Here is a 20266-nt window from a genome sequence, read left to right as displayed (position 1 = left end):
GTAATTTCCTCCTGAGAATCTTATAAGAGCACACAGTTTGTGAGAGTTGTCAAGTGGTAGGCCTGGAAACACTTACATCTCTCTTTCATAGGCTCTTTTTTACAAGGTTTGAATGATTCTGAGGTCACAAAGGAGGCACCTCATACAAAACAGACATCAGCAATGCATTTGTAAATGTCAAACTCTCACCCCATTACCAACAAAAATTTGAAAACTTCATTTGAACAGTGTGATTCATCTGGGGAGAATAATGCAAGATGGCCATAGCCTCAAGACCTTTTACAATGCTGTTATGTCCAGTTGTGCTGCATCCGGTGATCAGTTTATTAAGGGACCTTGGAGGCAAATTAATTATTTAGGAGTATAATAAATTGTGAATTCAGTCTTCCTTCCCTTAATGGAAGTAGTATTCTTGTGATTACCCTTAGATCCTCGATACCAGATGTTGCTGAACTCTTATCTGAAAGAAGACCTATTTGAGCAAACCTTGAAATTAGACAAATAGAGCTTATAAATCAAAAATTACTTTTAAGTACCTCAGAGTGTTTAACAGGTCTGCTGGGATTGGTGGTGACTTTGTTTGGCTGACCCAGTCATAAATGTCCAATATAGATTACTTCAAAACCTGTTAATGAAAAAAAAAAAAAGAAAAAAAATAGATTTGGCTTAGAGGAAGGCAATTACTCTCCCTGTAATAATTTTTGGTGTTACAGTAGTGTATTCAAAACTCTTTTATGAGATCCAAATTCTTACATGTTTCCACTTCTTCTTGATAATTGGAAATTAACTGCCTGAATTTAAAATGATCTAAGGAAAACAACCCTGAGCATAAACAAGCAGGAGTAAGTGACAATATAAAATATATATATATATTATCCGTTCCTCTGGCACACTTATCCATTAAAAAAGAGTATATTCAAGTTCTTGCTGTTAACCAAGGGATGGCTATGATTTGAATAAGAAAGCAGCTCAGGAAGCCCAGTATGATTCAAGTCTACCTTCAAAAATTTTAATGATAGCCAGGAATGAAAATTGGAATCTGCAATCAGTCCATACTCAGGGGAACAAGGCTATGATTAAAGTCATTTCAAGCCCAGTGCTATACTCACATTTATTTTGCAACCACACTGACTACCAAGTGAAAGCAAAACTGAGGCCCAGGTATGTATGCTTAATACCTGTAGCAATAGTACTGATCAGTGACAGCCCACCTGAAAAGGAAAGGTCATGTCTGGCAGCAGTTTTCTGGCATTAGCTGCAGCAGGGCAGGGAAAGATGCTAAACAAAAGCATAGCCCTCTCTTCTTCAGTCTACCATGTAAATTTGTCTGCTGGGATTGGAATATATGGCCTCTCAAAGAACAGAGGAATAGATATTGAATTCTTTCTTCACCTCATATAAAACTGAGCAATTTTTAATGCTCTGAAGATACTTTTGCAGAAACGATTGCTAAAAATTCATGGGTGCCATCTTGTCTATAGTTTTAGGCAGATTTTATCCTCAAGGGAAATTAATCAAGTTACATTAATACATACTCAACAGACTCACAAGTCATAACTGACGTCTCATATCGTGATTGTTCATGTCATTCCACAAAAGCTTTCTGTATTAGAACAGTCTTTCATAAGACACTACTAAACTTCTCTTCCAAAGTGGAAAGTCTCATCAGATAAATCTCACAATCTCATAAAGACTTTGTCTCTGGGGTCCAACAGCTATTTTCTGGTTTCTCCTAGAATATTGCTGCCTCAGTGCCATGTACTTTAACTCCAAGATTTCAGTGTGACTTTCAGATATCTACCATAAAGCCCTGAGTTTCCACTTTTATGTTCCTTCATTTCAGAGCTGAACTGTTCTCTTCAAATTCCCAGTTTTTAAAATAAGCTACTAAAATGGAAAAGGCTACCTACTCCAAGAATAGATGTGTATATATCTTACCCAAAGTAGGTTAACTTCTGCCCTAAGAGTTTATTGGCAGTTGAATTACCATACTTTGTCTTTGCAGGATGGCAAGTGACTCACTCTGAATTGCTGTATGTCAGAATGTTGGAGTCATGCGTAAAGTTATTCTTTTTTTTTTTTTTTTTAGTTCTAAATTTAAAACATGTATTTCTTAAATCCAGTTTATGTTGTGTAATACCTGAAATATTTCTTCTTTCCCTAGAGTAAGGATTTAGGGAATAAATCTGAAAACTTGGAGGAAGCAGCTTTGTGAAAGACAGTACAGAGGCAAGACATTATAATAAATTTAATAATAATTTGAATAGAGTCAGGAGAGTGTTGACAAGTTAAAACTTTGCAGAGTGGAATTGGTGGGGTTTACCTGGAAACTTGTAACAGAATTTGTTGTTTCCTGAAAATAGAGTTCACATAGATATTTGTATTAGAAAAACGTTTTACCTGTCAGTGTGGTTCATTTTAGTTTAAAAATATATTTCCACTGGATTCTGAAATTCTTTTCAATTTAATGTCAGGTCCAAGGGAGATGTCAGTACATTTTATGTAGAATAATCTGGCAGCTTTTATAATGAGCTTGGCTGTTTTTTTTTTTCTGTATCTGTACAAGGGTGACTCTCTATTATCATGCCTATCGCTCACTCAACTGATCCATATTACTGTCCATTTTATCTCAACAATGACAGACTAGGGGACAGGAGAACAGTTCAAGAATACTTATGGCAAATCCAATGCAAACCTTCACCAGCTATGAAAAATATATCATGCTACATTACCATCCTTTTATGTGCTGTAAATAAGCCCTTCACACATCCTTTGTTTTGCCTACCTTCTTGCAGTTGCCACGTCCCTCAAACAAATCATGGTTCTCAGATTCTCAGAAATATTTACTTGTGGACTGAAATGTGATTATGGAGCTTCCTTTAGCCTACAAGAGGGTAGTTTCTCCAGGTTCAATGACTGGATCTATACATCTTATTGTTGTACTGTGCATTATCCCATGCTGTTCCTGGAATGCCATCTCCTCTGGGTAGGGGCATTTTGGTTTCAAACAGGAGCCCTGCATCCTTGTAGAGCTGCTAGCAGCAGTAGTGTTGATATAGTTTGCAAAGAGATCTTCCTGTCTAAGGGTTGGCCATTTCTTACCTTGAGCTTGGGACAATGTAGTTTATCGGCTTATTAGCTTAGTGAATCAAAAACATTCCAGGAGAACTAGGACAGTCTGTAGGACTGCAGCCTGTCTTTCTCTACATTCCAGTCTACTCCTCTCCCCTCTTGGCTGTTCATCCTCCAGAGAAGAAAGGCAGAATTCTCTTCTAGGCTCAGACACCTCCAAGAGGTGATTAAGGATGAATCTGACCCAAAAAGTGTATCATAGTAACTTCCAGTGATCTTGAAGCTTTCATAGTCAGCAAGATTTTGGTCTCCAAGAAATTTCAAACTATTTTCTCATTTTCACAAGAATTTGGAAGGTTAATGTTGTTTTTGGCATCCCAATGAGAGGTTTATACCTTTTACGGTGCCCACCTGCGTTCCAGCAGTTAATGACTGTTGACTACATGGTACCACAATAATGATAGCACTAGAGAGATAGCACCACTAAAACAACAATATAATTAAATAATTTTCCCAGAAGAGATTATAGACAGTGATAGAACAAAAGAAGAAAACTATAAATATAAATGATGTTAGTCTTGGAGGAAATCACTGTTTTATTCTGCAGCAAGAAAAAGGTAACAATTACCAGAAACCCTCCAATTCCTACAGATGAAGGGTTAAGAGTCCCATGAACTCCATCCAACTACAGGTTTTATTTGGACAAAATATAGATTCAGAGAAAACCTGTCCTTGCACAGCTGAAATGCCCTTTCCCTGTTTCCTTTCCCACTGGAGTAATTAGCTATGGTAGCAGATCAAAAGAGGTTGCCTAGCATTTATGATTAGAATTGTTAATTCCATATTGCTAAATATTTCATTTAGTAAAGAGTATAGCCTGCTTAAAATCTCACTTCTGCATACATTTCTACATTTGAGGTTACAAGTAACATCTACAAATTACTGTCCCAGAAAGATTAGAGAGTATATGTTCCCCCTATTTTTCAATGCTCTCACATGATGCGTTTTATAGCACTTCAGGTCTAGTCATTTTATTGTTTTCTTTATATAATCAATGAGAGTTCTGTAGAGCAACACTGGCTCTCCACGTGGTATTGTGAATAGTCCCACTGAAACTGGGGCCTCATTCATCATGCCTGATGATAATGGCTTGCCGAATTGGGCCATATCTCATAAATCCCCCCCAGCACTTTCTGAGGACAATTTAGAAAGCATTTGTAAGAAAAAAATAAAAATAAAAATAGGACACACATACTGGTAAAAACACAAATTGCCCTTAAATCTGACAATTTTTCAAGATTTAGTTTTTAGGTCTGCTAAAAGGGATCATTTTGGGGGTTTCTGTGTAACACAGACCAAACAGTGTCATGCAAGAATGCCCCATATTAAGTGACCAAAATCCAAGGCCTAAAAAGGCATTCAGTCTTTAGTTTGGAAGAGTCTGTCTTTAACCAACACTTTGCCTCATAATGGATTTCAACGACTAGTCAACTTAATTTTAAAAATGTGTCAAGCTTTAAGTTCCAAAAGTTATTCTTGACAATATCTCTCTAAATTAGTCTTTGCTTTTGCCTACACTAATTATTGTTTTATCTATGTAGTATAGATCTCCGAGGGGGTTGTCAGTAATAAATGATTAAAAATATATTGTTAGCAAGCACTTAAAATGATTTTTACTGTAATTTTTTAATCATAAACTGCCAGGGGTTTGAGTCATGCAGGATTTACAATGAAATATGCATTTCTAATGCCTGGAAAAGATGGGTTATTCTATTGGCTTATGCTATTGTAATTCAGCATGTCTTTTGGATCACAAAGTGGAAGTTTACCTATCCAGTCATAAATTATAAGTAATCTCATTAATTTACATCATGTTAACACACGAAGAGTTTTTTATAACTACAGTTGCTATAAGGCAGGTAGAGTGCCTAGCAGCATGCACAGATTCCAGAGAGGTTTGTGATCTTCTAATCCTGCTGTGTTCAAAGTTTTAAGGATTGTCTTGAAGCGAATTTTTGATGGATGGCATACAGTGCTTTTCCATCCAGCACTGTGAGTCATAGCATTGTGTATTGTACCAGTTTATTCAACTTCCATAGACCATCATATCCCACACAGAGAACTGAGTGCTTCTCTTTCCTCCCTCTAAGGACAAACTTTCTGATTTTACTTTATATTCTTTACCCACAGCTTGTGAAGTGGAATAGAGTTCCAATTGTGGAGATGGTGACTTGACTCTGCTTTTTTTTTTTTTTCCCCTCCACGTGGAGAAATAAGCCTTGATTAATGATGAGTTTCTGTTCACAGTGTTCTTTCTTTTAAAAGGCAAAACCTGTTCTCAGTGTGTGTGGAAGATGACAGATTGACAGCCCTGTGAGACTGAAAGCCCTGTGTTTATCCCCAGTACGGATACAACACAACAAGCAAAAATGCAACTTTCCACAAACTACCCTGCTAGTGTGTTTCAGCCCTGATCTACACAGCCAGGGAAACATTCAGAACACTAGGGGTTATTGTGGTTATCCAGGCTATGCAGTCCTTTGTCTTTGCAGAAGCTACCCACCACTGCGACGGCAGTTTCTGTGATGTGGATGTGTGAGAATATGAGCTTTCATTGAAAAGTCATCACGTGGTAGTGACTTTCATTTAGGAATGATCGGGTCTGAATTTGAATTGCATTTTATAGATGAATGCCTTAATGTCTTGTTTCCAGTCACCCAAACCTTCCAGCTACTCTCAGTGTCCCTTATTTGAAAGGAAAATAAAGAGAGGCTGTGTTTTACATTTTTTGGACTAGGGAAAGGGATCTTACCTGATGATGCATGGGGCTGATTGCATTCATTTCAGTGCTTTGGTGCCTCCCTGAAAATGACGGGGATATGCCTTTATTTATTTATTTTATTTATTTATTTATTTATTTATTTTCAAGTCTTCTTGCATGGCTGTGAAATTCGGTGAGTTCAGAGGACAGGTAAGTGGGAGCACACTGAACACATGACAAGGACTATCATAGTGAATGAGTGTTTCTTTGCACACTGATTATTACAAAAGGTTTTCATGGATGCAAATTAGGAAGATTATAGATCATAAAATGTTTTAGTACCATTTTGGGAAGTGTTCCAGTGGAGACGTAGATGAAGAGAGATTGTTATTGGCTCATGTCTTGGCACATTCCTGTTTCAATGTAGTCAAAATTAAGCTGGCATTCTGTGATGGGGTTACACAATGGCTGGATATAGGGCTGTCTCAGGACAGCAAACACTGGTGAGGGAGACGATGAGATCAAGGCAAGAATGCTCTTGTGATCAAAGAGAAGGCTGGAAAAACATGCAGGGAGAAGATGATCAAAGAAGCTCCTCAAGATCCTTCTTCATATCCTATGCTTGGCATTTAACTTCAGTCATACTGCAATACACAGAATGTGACTTTCAGATTATATGACCATGGTAAATTTTGGTCATGGATCTGCTCAGGCAGCTGAAGTGAAATACACTATTTTTCTTTCTGAAAACAAGGTTGTGTAGAGGCCTGGTACAAGGAATTCAGCGGTATAAGAAATTACTAAGGGGACATTTGGTCTTTGCAAGCATGCTGTGAAGTGCTACCTTGCACTACTGCAGTGGCAGTATATGATTAATATTACAATTACTAGCTCGTGTTTTTCCCCTGTGCACCCAGATACTGAGCTATCTGAAACCTGATTCAAGAGATCTTGCTGCAGCTGCAGTGTTCTTGATACAACTCCACTGTGCTTTATAACACAGTAACTAATAACTTCGATGCTATTCTAGTCCCAAAGATCCCAAATCTTATTTCACTTTTTTTTTCCCCCCCTTCCATTTTCTACAAATAACATTTGCTACAGAGATGTGAATACTCTCTGTGGAGATGAAGGTCTACCTGACTGTAAGCTCTGTTGCTTCTGTATTTCATACTGAGTTCTAGAGCATGACAGCAATTCCCTCTGTCCTCCAAGACAAGGAGGGAACTCATGCCATGAAAGGCAGAAAGTTTGGGACACTGAAGTTCCTTTACAAAATCTTTCCATCCAGCTCTAGAATCTGCACAAACCTGGACATGCTGGGAGCTTTCTGGGAGCACATTTAATTACTCACAAAAATGCATACTCAGTAGAGCTGTATTGTTTTTGGTGGTTTGTTTTGTGGTTATTTTTGTTTGGTTGGATGGTTGTTTTCATTTTGTTGTTTGTTCGTTTTAAGTGTGCTGAGGGTCTAGCTTTTCAGCTACAGTTTTTTTTCTTTTTCTTTTTTTTTTTTTTAATGACTGCCTAAACAATATGCAATATAGAGGCTGCATGTTTGCTCTCCCACCAAATTTTGTATTGTCCTTGAATAGCCAGTATAAGCATCTTCATTTCTCATCTATGAACATCATGCCCTATCAGGAAAATCTCTTTTCTCAGAAACTGAGAAAAAATATTTTCTCTGTTTGCAATTTCATGTGCTATCGTGTGATAACAAGCCTGTTATTTGAAAAAACTCTGTCAATTTTCATTCTTATAATTACAGTGCTTACTTAGTTGCCTTTGTTGAAATGTTCTTTGGTCCCCAAGGCCATTTTCTGTAAAGCCAAGCTCAGTAACAAGTATTTTTATGTCTTATTTGAATTTCTATTAGCATATGAAGTTTTTTTTTTAATATATTTGTAAACTTTTCGATCAGTTCAGTTAAAATTTGAAACATAAATTTAGTTCAACTAGCATCATCTGAAGTGTATGTACTTTTTTACATTCATTTTGTCAGCTATACGTCCCCCATACCATATGGTATGATACTCTCAAAGAGAAGCTAAATCTTTTCTGCACAGTAATTGTTTTCATTTCTATTAAAAGAAAAAGGCACAAATAATAGGTACAGTGCAGGCATGCAATCTTTGGTATGTCACTAAATCCTTGATGTCTATTAAAACCCTACCTAAACTTGCAATTCCCTTGACAGAGCACGTAGGAAGGCCTTTCTCCATCTGCTGTTTTTGCTGATGAGATGCCAAATGTCTTTACAGATACTCTCATAGAAAAGGAAGGAAATGCAATTACAGGAATCAAGCTCTTTAAAAGCACTATTTGAAAGAAAGAAAGAGAGAGAGAAAGAGAGAGAGAGAGAAAGAAAGAAAGAAAAAGCAAAGAAAGAAAGAAGAAAGAAAAAAAAGAAAGAAAGGTGCTTTTACATATACTAGACTTTGATTTTCATATGATTTTCATTTACAAAAGAACAGAATCATAACTGGTTTTTATATATTGGTTTACATAAAAGATGACATTTGAAATGTTCATCATTCTCTGCTAATTCAACTGTCCTCTTACCTTTAAACTTACAGTTTAGCACAGGATAAGAAAATGGCCTTTATCAAGTGTAAACAAAACTACTATAACTCACTGCATCTGGTTATTTTAGTGGTAGGATCAGGGCTTTAAATACTGTGAAAATGTTAAATCTTAAAATCATCCTAAGTATTTGCCTCAGCCGTATCTAGAACAGTTTTATACAATGCTATTGTATTGTTAGATGTATGCATGCAGATGTGCTTGCAAAACAACAGCAAATTGTTACAAAAGACACACTTTTTGTTTTGCGTGTTTGTAAAGAACTGGAATGGAATTAAACATTTCCCTAGAGACTAAAATGATAATTATACCCTCTTTTTTTGGTAACACATCTAAATTAACATGTCCAGAACCAATTGACTGGTATCTTTTGACATTTGTGTTGACTTACTCTTTTTTTAAACAGAAGTAAACACGACAAACAGGATCCAAACAGATTCAGACGGGGATTTCTTTCATATTCACTACCATTTGCTTGAATTGAAGTACAGATCTTAAAAGCATCAAGTTGCTGAAAGAGTGTCTATGAAAATAAAACTGTCTTTGTGAACCACAGGTGATACATTTTCTGTGTTCTCAAATATAGGTGTAAATTGAAACAGAGTAAAACTAGCAAGAGCAAACAGGAAAAGAATTAAAACACTATGTCTTTGTTGTTTCATTTCCTTTACTACAGAGTGCAATCAATACTTTACAACAGGGTTAATATGGTCTCTTCAAACATGCTATTATTCTTTCAAAATAGCACAATAACTTTATTAGTTATGCTGTCTGCAGTCTTTCCAACGTGACAGGCTTGTGTGGGTGTTCAGATTGTAAGTAATTTTCTTGGTGCCCTCTGTTGGAGTATTTTCCGTGAGTGCTAACAATAGCAGCTAGCACCACGCAGCTGCAGGAAATTTGAGTGGTGGAAGTTCTAATTCTAATTAGTATAATTAACACAAACAAAAAAAAGTCCCACACTGCGAGACCTACTGTTTCTGCTCAGTAGTTATTGAATATTCAGGTTCCACATCTGTCAGTCCTTTACTATTCAAGTGAGTCTGTGGTGGCTGATTTTTTTTTCCAACTTCAGTGACGTTCAGGTGCACTGAAAGGTATTTTAAATCATAGCCTAGAGACCAATCTTGTAACTAGTTGTTTGTATTCTTTCTCGTACCTTATTTTTGGAAATCATTTGTTTTGTTAGTAAATACATTTGAGTGAGCATTGGCCCTATTTGGCATAGCAAGAGAACAAAGCATATCTTGCTTTTTGTTTCAGATGGATTTCATGTTCACAAAGCAAGACTTCTTCCTTTGTGAGAGAATCAAAACTAAGCAAGTTTAGAAATAATATGTGTGAATTCATCACAGGCCACATGGCTGTAATGAATGCCTCAGTCAAATGGACCATAGGCTGATTCAGCTTTCGGGAAGGGAGGAAGTATGTCATCAAACTTATTATTTGAGGAAATTTGAATCTCATGGACCCAGGGACTACCATATGAGGTAACTTTGTCAGCATCTGAATCCTGGGCCTTTCCTTTCCTCTTGACATTCAAACCACCTGAACACCAAAGTTTCTATTTATAATCCTGCCAGTATCCTGGCAGGACATTTTTTCTTTTGTCTTTGATCATGCATATAATGTTAGTAAAAGGGCAGAAATGTGATGTTCTTGATTACGGTGAGAACTACCCTAGCTACAAGTAGCTGTGTTCGTGTAGCAAAGTACTACTCAGCACTACTTTGCAAAGTAACTCTCAGTAGCATCCAGCACGACAGAATAAAAGCGCTGCCTGTGCGGCTGGTCTGAATGAAAGAAATAGGGCAGAAGACATAATCTGAGAGGGGACTAACCTACACAGAAAGGACAGATATGTTGGCTGGTGCTTGTGAAAATGGAAGCATTGAAGAAAAAATTATCTTCTGCAATTAGGTACATGTTGGGCAATCCAGCCTGCCTCACCTGCCAAAGTCAGAAGTGGTCATATCTGCACAAAGTGATAATTTTTCTATCCCTTTTCTTGTCAAGATTGAGTCAATCATCATGTGACAGACCACCCATGTGTAAAAAGATGTATGTCTGGTGGGAGCTGATATGGAACCTGCAGATGGGCTTACTGGCTTCGAAAAGCAGGTAATCTTCCATTAATACTTCCTCTGGAGGATAAGGCCCTGGTACCTTTCAGATGAGCTGTAATTAGGCCAGTTTTTGAGGTCTCAGATACTGCAGCTGATAACTGTGCAAGTCATAGTCTTTTTCTAAATTGCCCTTTCATCTTTCAGTTTGACTTTATGTCTAGGTATAGAACTGAATGAATCACTCAAGATAATTAATAGTCAACATATTAGCTGCATCAGTTGTTTATATTTTTTTCCTCCCTCTGTCAGCCTCACCTCAGATATTCATTATTAATAGTAAACTGTTTTATAGAAGCACCCACTAACAGTTAGGTACTGTGTAAATATGTATAAAAGCACAAAACCGCAAAGCACAGAAACTAAAGAAAAATAGAATTAATGGTCTTATTACTCCAGTCTGAATCTCTGTAATGTCATGTAATCCTCAACACAGGAATTTTGTTTCTGCAACTTACCCCTACCTTGGAGATTTCTCATTCTTTTTATGTGGTCCAAGGAAAATGTATTTTCTCAACTATTTTAAAATAAAGCAAGTATAACATTTATAATAGCCTTTTTAATGTAGATGGATCTAGCTTTGGCACGTAATTACTAGGATTGATGTGTCACAAATTTATATTGTTCGAGTATAATATTGTCAAATATTCATTGGGGCTCTGGCAGTTCATCTGTATTTCTTTTCAGGTGTTTCTTACATGATCACTTACCCCTTAAATAATTAGTAACAAGCAGTTGATCCAAAATACAATATGTAGTTCTTGGTACAGATCTCATAAAGATGAGGTATTCCCCAAGAATTACACAGGGGGAAAAAATAGATATACAGAAAGAAGGAGTTAAATATAAAGAAGAATGAACAGTGCACAAGCATCAGTGAATTAATGAGTACATACTCTCATACACAGAATTTCTTACTAGGAATTGTAAAAAGTTTGGGGGTGAGAGATCAAGATGTTTGCAAGAGTCTTCTGAAGGATGTAAATAGGGCTGAGGGCCTGGGAGCAAAGAAGAGAGGAAAGAGACAGCTCCCAAGGGAGAGGGCAGGAGATTTTTTTTCTGGATGAAGAGGAAGGCCAAAGACTGAAAAGACCTGCTAAGATAAAATACTTATGTGAAGTGGAATAGGACACAAGGACAGCACACTGTGCCCTGAGGTGTGAGACGAGAGGTGAGAGAGCACTGGACAGAGAACTGCCCTTCTAAGTATGTTGCAAAGCAATCTTGTTAAGATGCTTTTTGATTATGGTTAACCAAGGCAAGCCAAGTTCTCGCTGATTAATCCTGTCAGAAACCTGGCTCCATGTGTCAAGTGTTGGCACTGCGTTACCAAGCAGAAACATTCTGACTGCACGGGTTTTGTGTTCGTTTTCTCTCTAACTAGCAATATCCTCAGTCTAGAGGAGATAAAAGCAGCAGGTGAGAAGTGTTAAGATGCATCTAATTACACTGCTTTTACACCTGCACTTAGCCTGATAGAGGTCATACAGTTAAAGAAAAGATAAACAGAAAACATTCTCCTGCTTTTTGTTCTTTACTCTCTTCAAGAGGCTGTTTGCATAGACCTCTGTCAGGACATAGCTAACTGCAGCAGAAAGATATCAGCACTTCTCAGTGCTTGTCACTGAGCCCTGGCAGAAGATAACTGCATGTTCTCTAACTCACCGCAGTACAAAGTCACTGGGTAGGTCCGGGTCACCTTATCCTACAGTCACCTGGAGGAGGCCAAGGTTGCAGGGAAGCAGGTGTGGCATGTCCCCACGATGCATACCTCCAGCTTGGTGGAGTGCATCCGGGAGGTGTCTTAAAATACGTAATCCTTTTGAAAGTGGATCTTTATCTGTGTCTTACATGGTTGTTGCAGTGCTGGAGTATTTTCTGTTTTGCTCCTCTTTCAGTCTTGCAATAGTCAGTAATAAATAACTGTAGTCAGGAGCAGTAAAGATAGAAAATAAAATTGCAGCTAGCGTACCATATGTTGATCTGCAGCTAGGATGCAGACCCTGCCTTCAATAACATCTGTGTGAAACGGCTCTGCTATACAGCTGCCATCACAGTTTTCTCTGGAAAAATGAAAATCTGCTTCTACATCTGAGTTCACTTGAGGTACGTTCACTCTAGAGGGGCCAGTTCTATCATTACTTTTTCTGAAAACTAATACCAATCATCAGTAAGACTTCAGATGAGCCAATAAAGCTATTTATAGAGAATGTCACTATATTAAATATTTTGTGTGTATCGTCTGTGATTCAAACTTAAATTTTAAACCCTTAGGTTTGGAAGCAATAGATATATGCCCCTGACATTGTTATCTTCACAAAACATTTACTGTTGCATGAAATTGTTCGGTGAATTCTGTGGTTCATGAGAGAGAGCAAATAATTAAATAAGCAAATCAACTAGCAAAGATGATTGTGAAAAGGTGTGAACTTCCCAGAACTTAGGTTTTTATGCTGAGAATTGCTGTGTTATATGGAGTAGTTTTAGAATTACCACAGAAGTGTGTATCACAGTTCTGCAGCTGAGCTGGTCACAGCATTTCATTATTATTATTATTATTATTACTATTACTATTTTTCTGTTGAAATGTGCTGTTTCACAAGTGTGCCATTTCAACAAAACATTCTGAGAGAGGCTCTCACATCTGCAGATGGCCATTAGCACAAGCACCTGTCATGGAGATGGTCTACATTCAGTTCTTGTTTCTGAGGCTTTCACATGTACTTCTCATTAACATCAACATCGAGTTTGTAGGTGAGAGATCCCTTGTCCTGTGTAAATATTATAGCAAATGGACTCACAAGTGCTTTCTTAGTCAAAATGTACTGTCCCAGCACCATACCATTCACATACAAGTGTTCAGGAAGTGTTTTACCTTGTAGGACTGGAATCATATTTTTAAGACACGCTCATTAAATTAAACTGATTTCATAAACTGTAAGTATTAGGAAAGTCAGGGGTACATATGGGTTTCCTCTTTCCAAAACACAGGAAAAGGTTCACTAAGAGAGCTATTGCCTCCTTGTCCTGTTCCAGAAACAAATATATCTGATTCTTTTGCTTACTGTCTGTGGTCCTTACTGTGAGCATGTACACCATGCATGTTGCCATGTCTTGGTCTGCATGCTATCATTTTGGTTGTTGTTGTTTTATTTGTTTGTAAACTAAACTCAACTAATGCCACAGTCACCCTTCAGATACCCATTTATTTCAAATGGAGTTGTGCAAAGGATATTATTTGTTTACTAACTGCAGGTCAAACAAAAGTGTATTAGCGTGGCTTATGGGATACATTACTAGCATTATAGCATCTCCAAACCTTGTCATGAGGTAAAGCTACATAGCGCTTCATGCTATGTCCTCTGCGTAAAAGAAAAGACCCCCTTGTTCAAAGATGCAATAGTTTATGACAAAGGATACCAAGGAAATAAAAAGGAAATAACTTCTGGGTGACTGACCACCTGTCTCCCAGCTGGTTTTGAGGATACCTTCATAGAAAAGAAATATTGGAACTGCTTACGTACTTAGAGTTCTGGTTTTCTCAATCTTTGAAGAGGAAAAATAGCTTAGAAACAGATTTATCTGCACATACAAGATCTTCACTGCATTTAAATTCATTTGAAGACCAGAACTATTTACAAAATACTTTTTCCGTTCCTAATGTGAAAGGGAGTTCCTTGATTATGCTGCTGTTCCTTATTTTGCTCTTTCAGATGCTTTAGCTATTGATTTTCTTGGAATTTCAAATTATTATTTTTTTCCATATAAAAGTACCTTCAGATTGTATTGCTGCTCCTGCTGGTGTTTGTGACTAGATGCCAATGACAGGCTGTACATGGTCAGTGGTGCCCCGTCCCCTCCTTCTGGCAGTGCTGAAGCTATAAGGGAGCTCCGCTGTAAGCCGCTGCACTGTATGGGAACATGTTATCCCACCTCTCCCCAGAGTGCACATGGTGCCTCCATGCAGCACACCTCCAGAGGTACTGCGTGGATGGCCCAGCCCCAGCTGGTCTAAGTCGGCACTGCCCACCCGGCAGTCCAGATGTACTCACTGTGAATAGGCACAGTGCGTTGTGTGTCTGTATCACTGTAAAGCTACATCCCTGCTATACTGGGGCTGTAAACACTAAAACTGAAGTTGCAGTCACTTGCTCTCCTTGACACAGGAAATATGGTGCTTCATTACATGTTTATTTTTAGGGAATGTACAATGCAACATGAGGGACTTAAAGTTGCCATGGAAACCATAACTTTGAATTTGTGACTTTTTATGCATTCTTTTTTTTTCCTGCTATGTTTTATTAAAAAAAGGAAAAAAGCATACAGAAAAATCATGAACAAAAATATCAGTCAGAACTCCAGTCACTGGTACACTGGTATAACTAGCATCAGGGAGTGAATAACAAACCTAAAATAATGTCAGTCTTAAATAGCAAACAAAATTGTGATAGGCAAAACACGATGAGTTTTAATACAACTAAATGGATCTGGCAACAGGATCCCAAGCTACTATTATATATATATATCTGCTTCAGATTTCATATACCTGCCCCAAATTTTATTGAACTAGCACCTGAGCATGATCATTTGTCTGCCACTCTGTTGCGATGGAAAAACAAATAGCTGTCAAAAGGAACAGAAGAAATGGATCTATACTCCTATATGAAGATTCAGCCTTAGCTGCTGAAGATAGCAAAAGGTTATTTTTTTGTATCTGTTGATTTAAAAAAAAAATCTTTTTCTTCTGTCTCAAAGCATATTTATCCTAAGGCAGTTCTATTCTATTTGTCTTTATTGCACAGCCTACACTGTAGGCTGTAAAGGAGAGTGCTTTGACCAATGCCCCATTTTGTAACTCTAGAAACATATAGATTCAGCAGTATGTTAATAGACAGCTTTGAACAAATCGTGCTTACAGTCATTATCACCCGTTAAGGAGGACACTCTTCTTGCAGCTGCCCACTCAGACTCCCTGGAAAATGGAGGTTTCACTACCGTCCTGTGGGCTGCAGGGAAAAAGTACCAGAGATTTTTAACTTGTTGGCTAATCTCACCAAAGGAGGGGGCTGTTACTGATGGGGAAGGTTCGTTGCTGTACCTTTGCTTTCCATCCAGCCCTGTTCCCTGCCTGACATGACTCTTATCTGTGTGCATTTTAGGCCTGATAACAGGTGAGAGCAGTGGGAAGAAAGCCTGACGCGTTACCTCAGGAGATGTTATTTACTAACTGTGGACAAACACGCCGTGGCCTTGCTGTGTCTACAATGCTTTGGATGGTTTCTAAGAGTTTCTGAAACACAGTGAATAGCTATTTATAGTGAATAAACTATTCTATAAACTATTCGAAGCGTACTAGTTGACCCCTATACAGTTGTTTTTGACAGGTACCAGAAAACTAGTGCTTTATTATATCTGTGCTTCATGCTGTCGCATGGGAGGGGTAACCAATGAACATTTCCAGGGGGAGATAAGCACAATCTTTAATATAAAAGGATACAAAAAGTTAGCTAGGCATAAAAGTTACTGGCAAATTTGTATTGTTGTATTTGCAAAGCTCAGAGATGCACTATAACATCTTTCTAGATAACAGTTTATTAGCACCAAGGTAGCATCTGGGAGAGCGTGCAGACATTCAATATCCGTGCCAGACAACCTGGAATGTATCCATATCCATGAAGAGTTCAGGTCATTTGCAATTGCTGCTGGGGTCTGAGTTCCTTTGGTGTCATCACAGGTCTATTTTGACAAGTATATGATAGTCTGTGTACATAAATAATAACTAATATCCAGAACTGTGCTTATCTGTTCATGTTTCCTCTATGAATGGCTTTCTATCCGAACTAAAAGGTCAGTGCCATTTTTATCTAGTGCAATGCTGAAGTAACCTACATTAATCATTCAAGATACCCGTGAATCATTTCCACATTTGCTCCCTTTCTTCCCCACGAAGACTGCACAGCTGTGTCTAACCGTGGCTAACCGTGCGGTCACGTTGTTCCTCTCTCAAGAACATCCATCTTAAGACTGCACTTAAACAAGCCTGGGCATGATTTTATATTCCCTCTTCCGAGCAACCGCTTGTGATTGATCTGTTCTGTCACTGTTGCCTTTCTCTTGGACAGCATAACATTTAAGGTTTTGTTGTAAGCTACCTTCATTGAGAAACAGCAAAAATGATCCGTGTGTTTTGTCTTCAGCTACCTTTATTGAGAAACAGAACAATAATCATTTGCTGGTATTTCTTTATAAGTCTGTTGATAGATCTGTCTTTGGGAAAACTGTAAGAATTCCAGTCTCCTGGCTTTGTATATGCTATTTATGGTTTTATTAACTTTATTGCAGCAACATCCAAGGAACTGAGGATTTCCCCATGCTTTCAGTTCTCTATCACTGATCTTCCTGGGTATTCTCTAGTAGTGGGAAGTCCTGACAGCAGGACAGCTTCTAGAAGACATGCTCTTCCCAGATTTCTGCTCTCCGTGCTGGTCTGCTACTGCTGGTGTCACCAGTTCTCTTTATCCTTGTATATATCAAAATAATGTGAAGAATTCACACGGCCCCTTTTAAAATCTGATTACAAGCAGCTGACCACTCAGGCTAGTTTCTGTCGATTAAAAAAAAAAAAAAAGACTGTGTATTAGGGATTATTAGAGAGATCAGAGCATTTTAAAGGGATATTTTTCTCTGCACTGTAATGCTTTTTCCTTGCATTCATAACCTAAGGTCTGTCCTCCATTACACTTGGGCTCTTGGAGCCCAAGAGAAAGTTGAATATAATGCTGCTTTGTGCTCTCCTCCGCCAGCTCTGGCTCTGCCCTCTGTTCCAGGCTCATGTTTGTACACAGAGCCGTACACATCATTCATAGTGGCAGAAGCAAATCTGGATGAGCTGGGTCCCTTGTGGATGTGGAGCCAGAGGGCATGATCAAGCATGCAGTTGTTGTTGACTGATGGCTCATTCACACAACATGAATCCAAAGTAATTCTTTCTGCTAGATAGTTTAGTTTATTGTTACAAGAAAACTGCTTCGTTTTTATTTGGGTAATGTGCCTGCTAGAGGGGGTGTGCATAAAAGTTGTATCTGAGAGCACTGAAATGCATAGTATTAATGTGATCATGATGTCGTCTTATTAGTAAGACAACTTGTCCTTATTGTCAGGGAATTGCAAAGATCTGTCAAGGCCCAGTTTAATCTACTCCCTGTAATAGGATTTGTCTGTAGCTTGAGGAAACAGAAGCTTGTAATGCATAGGGTTATTAAGAGTGGGATGTAAGCTATTTGAGACTCTTTAATAAAATATAATATCAGTATATTCAATGAATATGGAAAGAGGGATCTAAATATTTCTTGTTACAACCTTCAAATATCTTGGGAAAGGAGAATGATACTAATTAAAACAAGGGTAAAAAGCAACAGCTCTCTGAATTCTAGCCTTCCTCAAAGTTAAATATTGATGTAAGCTGGAGTTCAATTCAAGAATCTCATTGCCCCTGCTGTAACCATTAAACTAAATCCCTGCCCCATTCCAAGACAAGGTTAATGTATTTCAGGAACCTTGTGAATAACAGCTTTAGTTGCTTTCATGTACACCCATGCATAGCCCTTTTGCAAACAAGGCAGTTTTAAACAAGGAAAGCTACAGCTGCCAGGAGGTACAAAGTATTCTGCCCTGTGAATTGCCTCACTTCCGATGTAACAAGCTCTGAGACATTTGAAAATATTTGCAGTCCCAAACCTCACTCACCTCCTCCCTCAGTGTCTTGACAGGAAACACAATAATCGAAAACTTTAATTGTCTCTTTTTAGAGGGAGTTTTGGTGTCCGGAGCAAGCATTCAACACAAAGTGATTGAATTTTTTTTTTTTTTTTCGGATAGAGCCATAAGGAACAGGGCTCTGTTTTGTACGCTCCTAAGCACTATCATACACTGCAATAGAAAACAGAGTATAACAACAATAATTCGCAAATACAGTTACATCACAGCCATATCAGGCTCAGTACTATGTACAATCAAATCCCTGTTTTTTGAGATTCCTGGAACTGGAGTAACTTTAATAAATGAACGCTGGCATCTTTTAGTCAATATCATCTTGCCAGCCCCTCTAGTACATCAAATTTGCTGCTTACCTTTCTGATTAATATGACCTTGTCTGTGTTACATCTAGACAGGTTAAATACTTAGACTGTTAGTCACCGCCAAAATGTCACTAAATCTATTGAACTGAAATCATAAATAATCAACCTGGGGCACCTCCACTCTCTGGGAGTGCATTACTTTACAAGTACTCCCTGATTGTGGCCCTCCAAAAAAGACTGCAGGGGAAAACATATGTTTTGAAACCAATGTCCTTGCTCCCATAACTGGTTGCCTCTGATGACAAAGTCTAGATTCAAACTGTGGAGAGCTTGGCTCACAGGCTGTGCTGGCATACTAAGTACAAGTAGTGCTCATATGGCAGAAAGGGAGAAAAAGGGGGTGAAATGGGCAAATATAATTTTCCGTTTGTTGGGGTCAGGGCTGCTTTGGGAGTGTTTTCTATTAACTGTAGAGTTTTGCAAGAATTACAAAAGTATGGGAAACTGTATGGTAAGATTTTCTTTTTTAAATTGGAATAAAAATATTTGGGGATTGTTATTATGAAATTAAAATTCTCTTTGGACAATAATAAATAATGAGATGACAGAAAGGAATTTTTCCCTAAGGAATTGCCTTTTGCTTAATGACTAAGAATTCATTATTAATTAACCCAAGTTAATCTGGAAAACAGGAAAGCTGAGCTCACCCTGTAAAGTTATTTGCTGAAGGAATTAGGCCTGGATTTTATCTCAGATAGACAGAAGGGAGGAAGGTACATGCCGTTTTCCTATTACTCATATCTGAGTCAAAATCATGCAGTGAAAGATTCAGAGAGAAATTTAGGCCAGTTGTAACTGAAATATATCCCGCTGAGGTTTTCCCCAGGTCAGGAGGAGTGCAGCAGGCCTTCATGGACTCCAGGGCTCCCAAACGGGTTTGTAACCAGCCGGGTTTGTGGAGAGTCAGCAGAGGGTTATTCTTGCAGCCTGGCCCATCCTCTGTCAGGAAGCTTGTCCATGTTGGGAACTGTTGCAGTGGTGGGACTGTTCTTGAGGCTTAAATTGGACCTCACCAAAGAGGAGCACATCTCTATCTGTATTTCTTCCCTGAGGCATCTCAGGCTACTCCTCTGAATCCTTCCTTCCAGAGCAGATATTGCCTCTTTTTTATTAGAGAACGTGGAACATAAAACATCTTTTTTATTGCTAGTCTGGTTTAGGTCCCAAAGGTTTTACTTATGATGAGCAACATGACATCCAAAACATTTCATAACTTCCTGAAGAAATTTGAAGTCAGTAATTTTCAGTGAATTCTAGCATAACGGAAAATTGAACAGATCAAGAGCCCTGCTCACACAGGGACCTGAGAAGCACAGGACTGAGCGGTGCCAGGGGACAGTGGCAATAAAGGTTACGTGCCTGTAACCTAGGGAAAGCAGCAGCTGTAAGATGTCTTGGCTCTCTGTACAGGCACAAACTTAGAAGTAAAAATAAAAGGAGAGAAATAACATTTATTCTTTCATCCTTTCACAGAGTTGAGCATTTTTCCCAGCTCCTTGTCCCAGCTGTGAATCCTTCTCAGTGCTAAGAGCCTAAGAACCAAGCCCTTCCCTTTCTAAGTCACAACAGGTAAGTGTCACTTCCCTCTT

General features: G+C 38.3%; 1 protein-coding gene across 1 annotated transcript in view; it reads left to right on the top strand.

Annotated features, from left to right (window-relative positions):
• The window catches only part of LOC106032446 (collagen alpha-1(XI) chain-like), a 39756-nt gene that overhangs the window by 5353 nt on the left and 14137 nt on the right, over positions 1–20266 (top strand). Inside the window, exon 6 of the mRNA XM_066993196.1 lies at positions 20151–20246. The gene's annotated coding sequence lies outside the window, so the exon portion shown is untranslated. The remainder of the gene's footprint in view (positions 1–20150; positions 20247–20266) is intronic.

The sequence above is a fragment of the Anser cygnoides genome, chromosome 3 (genome assembly GCF_040182565.1).
Source record: "Anser cygnoides isolate HZ-2024a breed goose chromosome 3, Taihu_goose_T2T_genome, whole genome shotgun sequence".
Taxonomy (NCBI): Eukaryota; Metazoa; Chordata; class Aves; order Anseriformes; family Anatidae; genus Anser; species Anser cygnoides.
This window is presented reverse-complemented; position numbering and strand designations above follow the sequence as displayed.